We start from the raw sequence: 5,589 nt of genomic DNA, 5'->3' as shown, positions 1-5,589 counted from the left end.
CTATAAAAGGGCAGAGTCAATAATAAATAAATACAATAAGATCTGATGTTAAATGTATATGTACAGTTTCATCTTGAGGGTGTGGTGACTCCTCCCCTTTTAACTACCAATGAATGAGATGGATTGGCCTAATGGAACGTTACGTTACCGGTTACTAACGATCACTGGATTACTGTCTAAAACATTATAAATATTAATTTCTTAGTAATTTGATTAATTTACCTCAGTGGAGGCGTGGTCCCAGGATTCTTTTCTCACCATTATGTGTAAGAAACAGTCAAACTCTGTCGCTTCCTCCTAGGATCAGTAATTCAGTGTAATACTTTTAGGCAGGTATTCTCTAAGACTGTGAATATGGGATGTTATTTCACTGGACGATATGAAACCAGAGTTTTAAAAGAGTGTCCCAAGTATGATGAGTCCTCACTGGCCTGGCTCTCACTTCACCCAAGTGACGTCACTTCTGGTTCATCAGTTCCTGAAGGTCTAGTTCCCATTCTGCTGGTACTGGAATGAGTTTTAATGAATCTTAGAAGAAAATGGAGTGTCATTCATACAAGTTGACCGGCAAATTGTTGATTATGTTCACTAGTGTGGTTATGTCTAAAATAAATAAATAAATAAATAAATAAATACATAAATAAATAATAAATCATCAACTTAGTATTAATGTACATGTATTATTGTATTGGAAGTTTGGCTCTACCAATTATAGAGTTTTTCCTTTAATCTTAGTTAACTATGACCATTAACTAAGGCAACGTTTACACTACTCCGTTTTCAGTGGAAAATGTAGAACGGGTTTCATTTACACTAAAACACATGAAAACGCATACTTATCCGGAGACATTTGAAAACGAATAGCTAAGCGGGATACTTCTATAAACGAATGATAGCTAAGTTCCAATGAAAAGGCAGCTGCTGGAGCTGGACTAGTGTAAACACCTGAAAACAGTAATAGCAAAACTATTCAGATTCAGTGGAGCGGAGTAGTGTAAACATGGCCTTAATTAACTTAACACAATTGATGTACATGTATGTGTAGATGTACATGTAAAAGTACATGTAATAATATTATTATCATAATTATTAGGATTTACTTTATTATTTTAGAGAGAAGGCTAAATGCATCCAGTTGATCAGGAGGAATGGGAGGAGGAGAAGGTAAGGACTCACTGCTGCTCTTCCTCTTGTCACTTCCATAACTATCATCTGTTAATAGTAACAAACAATATTAATATTAATAGTAACACATGTACTACAAATAGTAACACACATACAATGTACATGTAGATGTAGTATTTATTATAAAAATGTATTATAAATTTAAAAACAAGTGCCTGATGTCAAAATAGTAATTAAATAAGATAATTTTACAGCTAATTCTTGGCAAAAGCATAAACTGAACTGCTTCAGCATAAAAATAATTTCTGAACAAAATCAATGTAAAATTTTATTATTATTATTATTATTAACACTGTTGTATGATTCTGAATTTTTTTCAGTCAAAAATTTCGTCAAATTCATCAAAAAATTTTTGCTTCATAATATTTTTAATTGAAAAAATTTTTGCTCATATGCAAATTTATAATAAATACAAAAAAAATTTTATCAACGAAAACTAATTTTAATGAGAAACTAAGATTTTGATAAAATTTTAGACTAACAAAAATTTGGAGCTATATGGTATTCCATGTATATACATGTGTTTAATTATTTTTCATTTTTCTCTCTCTCTCTCTCTCTCAGTTGATGATATTCATGATGTGTGTATATAAATTCCTGCTGTGTGTGGGTGGGTATCAATGAATCTAATTAACTGATCACAAGATGTCGTTAGAGGACAAGTGTTGGACTGCGTTTAAGAAAAGAGATCCTGAAGAAGCTGTTCGCTTACTACCATTAGTGGAGGAACCAAATAAAATTAAAAGAGTTTATATACAGGGTAATACTAGTTTACTTCATTTGTCTTCAAGGCATGGCTGGTTAGATGTTATAAAAGATCTCATCACTAAATATCACTGTGACCCACACGAAAGAGATGGTATGAGTAGGACTTGTCTTCATTATGCTGCAGGATATGGTCATCATGTTGATGTGATAAGATATCTCATTGATGAGTGTCACTGTGATCCAAAGGTTGCTGATAAGTATGGATATACTGTTCTTCACAAAGCAGCTGAGAATGGATCACTTGATTTCGTGAAGTACTTGATCAATCATCATCACTGTGATCCAATGGCTACTACCAATAGGCGTAAAACTGTTCTTCACTGTGCTGCTAAACACATTGATATTGTAAAGTATCTCATTAATGAGTGTCACTGTGATCCAATGGCTACTATCCATGGTGGTGAGACTGTTCTTCACTTTGCTGCTGGACACATTGATATTGTAAAGTATCTCATTAATGAGTGTCACTGTGATCCAATGGCTACTGACTCTAAAAACAGGACAATTCTTCATGTGGCAGCAGAATTTAATTTCCCTGGTATAATCAAATATCTAATCAATGAGTGTCACTGTGATCCAATGGCTACTACCAATAGTGGTAAGACTGTTCTTCACTGTGCTGCTGGACACATTGATATTGTAAAGTATCTCATTAATGAGTGTCACTGTGATCCAATGGCTACTACCAATAGTGGTGAGACTGTTCTTCACTGTGCTGCTAGACACATTGATATTGTAAAGTATCTAATTAATGAGTGTCACTGTAATCCAATGGCTACTGACTCTAAAAACAGGACAATTCTTCATGCGGCAGCAGAATTTAATTTCCCTGGTCTAATCAAATATCTAATCAATGAGTGTAACTGTAATCCAATGGCTGTTGACAGGTTGGGGCAGACACCTCTTCACTGTGCTATTCATTGTGGTTGTTCTGCAGCTGTTGAATATTTACTATCAACTGGTAAATGTGATCCATTGGCTAAAGACAATAAGGGGGACACGCCACTTAAACTAGCAATAGAGGGGCCACTGTATTGTAGGACTTTTACTCTTTCTGTCTTTAAGAAGTTTGGTGGTATAAAATCATCTCATCCAATTGATTCTTATGTTAATGTCCTCCTTGTGGGTAATCCTGGAGCTGGTAAAAGTACTCTTAGTCATGTCATCAATGACACAGCTACTGGTTCTATTGTTCTTGGTTCCTTAAGAAATGTTGGAGGGGTAGTGCCCTGTACTGCTGGCATCATTCCTTATAAACTACAACACAGGACACTGGGTAGCATCATTCTGCATGATTTTGCTGGTCATTCCGAATACTATTCCAGTCACACTGCTGTCATTGAGAATCTCTTACAAGGTTCTGGTGGTGTGTTCCTAATAGTAGTCAATATATTGGAGAAGGAACCACTCAAACAGCTTCATCAGTGGCTAACAGTTGTCAGAAATGAAGTACAGAAAGCTCTTAATCAATGCCATGTTATTGTAATTGTCAGTCATGTGGATGAGATCAGTAATCCTGTTGAAAGGAGAAGGAGAAAGGAAGAAATACAGGAGAGTATTGTAACGGAAAGGTGTGATAGTGGCTTCTTAGATTGTCGTAAGCTTGGTGGGAGTGGTGTGGATTCCTTCTTTAATATGTTGTCTAGTGCCTGTGAGTCCATTCGTAATAAAAGTGGAAGGAATTTGAGTCTTTATTGTCACATGATGTATGGTCTACTAGAGAAAAGGAAAGAGAATATACTGACCCTCTCTGATGTAATGTCTGCTGGTAAAGACAATGACGATTACTTTATACCAGATAAGAGAGGAGATGTCTTGGATGTTCTTCATTCGTTGCACTCAACTGGTTTGATCAGTGTTCTTAAAAGTGAAGACAAGGTATGGGTTGTTGTGAATAAGGGTATACTGCTAACTGAGGTGAATGGGATTCTCTTTGCTCCAGAGACATTCGAAGAACACGTTGACATTGCTAGCAATACTGGTATTGTTAGTGTGTCTGGTCTGACTAGACTCTTCCCTAAATATGATCCTGATATGTTGATTCGTTTTCTAAAGAACATGGAACTCTGTGAAGAAATTAATCCATCTTTCCTAACAATCACGAACCTGCATCAGTTAGCAGTGGAAGAGGAGGAGGAGGGAGGGACAGAAAGAACAGGAGAAAGGTTGTTGCACTTTCCATGTCTTTTGTCTAGTGATAGAACTGATGAGATGACTAGTCAAGTATACCAGTTTGGTTGGTGTCTACAGTGTACTAGTAAACATCATTTCTTTCCTCCTCGATACTTCCACATCCTCTCATTACGTCTTGCTTACAAAATGGCTCTACCTCAAGAAGATGATAAGTTAAATCGTTACTGTACATTTTGGAAGAATGGACTTTATTGGTTTAATGGTCATGGTGTAGGATCACTGGTAGAGATTGTGGATGAGAGCCAGTGTGTACTAGTAATGATGTCCTGTGAGAAAGGTTACAGTGACAATATGGTGTCTCTAAGAAGAGATGTGATAGGAGAGGTAATGAGTGTTTATAAAGAATCCTGTCCTAGTCTAGAGGTAAAAGAGTTAGTTATTGATCCTAAAGAACTAGCCTATCCTGTGAATACACCAAGAGAAAGGACAACTTATGGCATATATAATGTACTGTTGGCGATTAAGAAAAGGAAACCATTTCTTGTGAGTGATAAAGGACAAACAGAATTGAAGGAGATCCTACCTGATGAATCATTATCAGATATTAGTAACCTGTCACTATTAGGAGGACGTGATATTAAGGTAAGAATTAACACACACAAACTGTTTGATACATTAATAGAAGCACTATAATAATCAAAAGGTCATATCTTAAAAGTAATTTTATGTCTTAATATAATTGTGGATTGTGATTGTGTGGCTTTTACTACAAATAAATGTAATTACTCAGACTTATTTGTCAATTGTGGGTTGTAGTTGAGTGGCTTTAGTTTACTACTAGTAATGTACACATCTGTTAAACTCACCTTTCAGCAATACACCACTTCCTTGACATTGACAAATATCAGTTATTACCATAAATCAGGAAATTTATATGGTAGAAAATTTTTGTGTTTCAGAACTGTGCTGTGATTTAATTCTTATGTAATAAGACTGTGCCATATATTATTGAATGTGGCATGTACATAGTAATTATACATGAGATTAAATTCTAATCCAGAAATATTAAAGTCATAGAAAAAATTTCCAGATAGACAGTAATACTATTATTATTGTATAGGAAGTGATCGAAATAAAGCCTAATGTATTCAACACAGATGTCACTACAATAAAGCTAGGTATGTAATCAAGTAGTAGGAGTGTAGCCTGTACAGTGTATATACACATTATAAATTATTATTTTCATAGATATTAAAGATCTTGATATTGTCATTGAAGAGCTAACAATACTCAATCAATTGGATTGCACTAAATGGATTCAGTTTGGACTTCATTTAGGATTATACGAGCCTAGACTAAAGGCTATAGATACTGACTATAGAGGAAAGACAGTGGTTTGTTTCCGTGAGTGTATGTCTGCCTGGTTAAGTAGGAGAGGATAAAGTGAGAGAGAAAGGACGTCCCAGTTGGTCGTCATTAGCTACAGCACTGGATACAATAGAA

At 35.3% G+C, this 5,589-nt stretch overlaps 2 long non-coding RNA genes across 2 annotated transcripts; one reads left to right on the top strand and one right to left on the bottom strand.

The window, feature by feature from the left end:
* Positions 1-69: 69 nt before the first annotated feature.
* LOC109585688 (uncharacterized) lies at positions 70-1,212 on the bottom strand. Its single transcript, XR_002186608.1, has 3 exons — positions 1,101-1,212; positions 223-603; positions 70-176 (listed from the first exon to the last, which is right to left on the bottom strand). It is a non-coding gene; the product is annotated as an uncharacterized LOC109585688 (long non-coding RNA).
* A 3,311-nt stretch (positions 1,213-4,523) lies between these two features.
* On the top strand, positions 4,524-5,475 carry LOC109585687 (uncharacterized). The gene is made up of 3 exons (XR_002186607.1): positions 4,524-4,728; positions 5,207-5,264; positions 5,335-5,475. It is a non-coding gene; the product is annotated as an uncharacterized LOC109585687 (long non-coding RNA).
* Positions 5,476-5,589: the final 114 nt, after the last annotated feature.

The sequence above is a fragment of the Amphimedon queenslandica genome, unplaced genomic scaffold (assembly GCF_000090795.2).
Source record: "Amphimedon queenslandica unplaced genomic scaffold, v1.1 AMPQUscaffold_13024, whole genome shotgun sequence".
Classification (NCBI taxonomy): Eukaryota; Metazoa; Porifera; class Demospongiae; order Haplosclerida; family Niphatidae; genus Amphimedon; species Amphimedon queenslandica.
The sequence above is the reverse complement of the archived record's forward strand: the minus strand, read 5'-3'. Positions and strand labels throughout refer to the sequence as shown.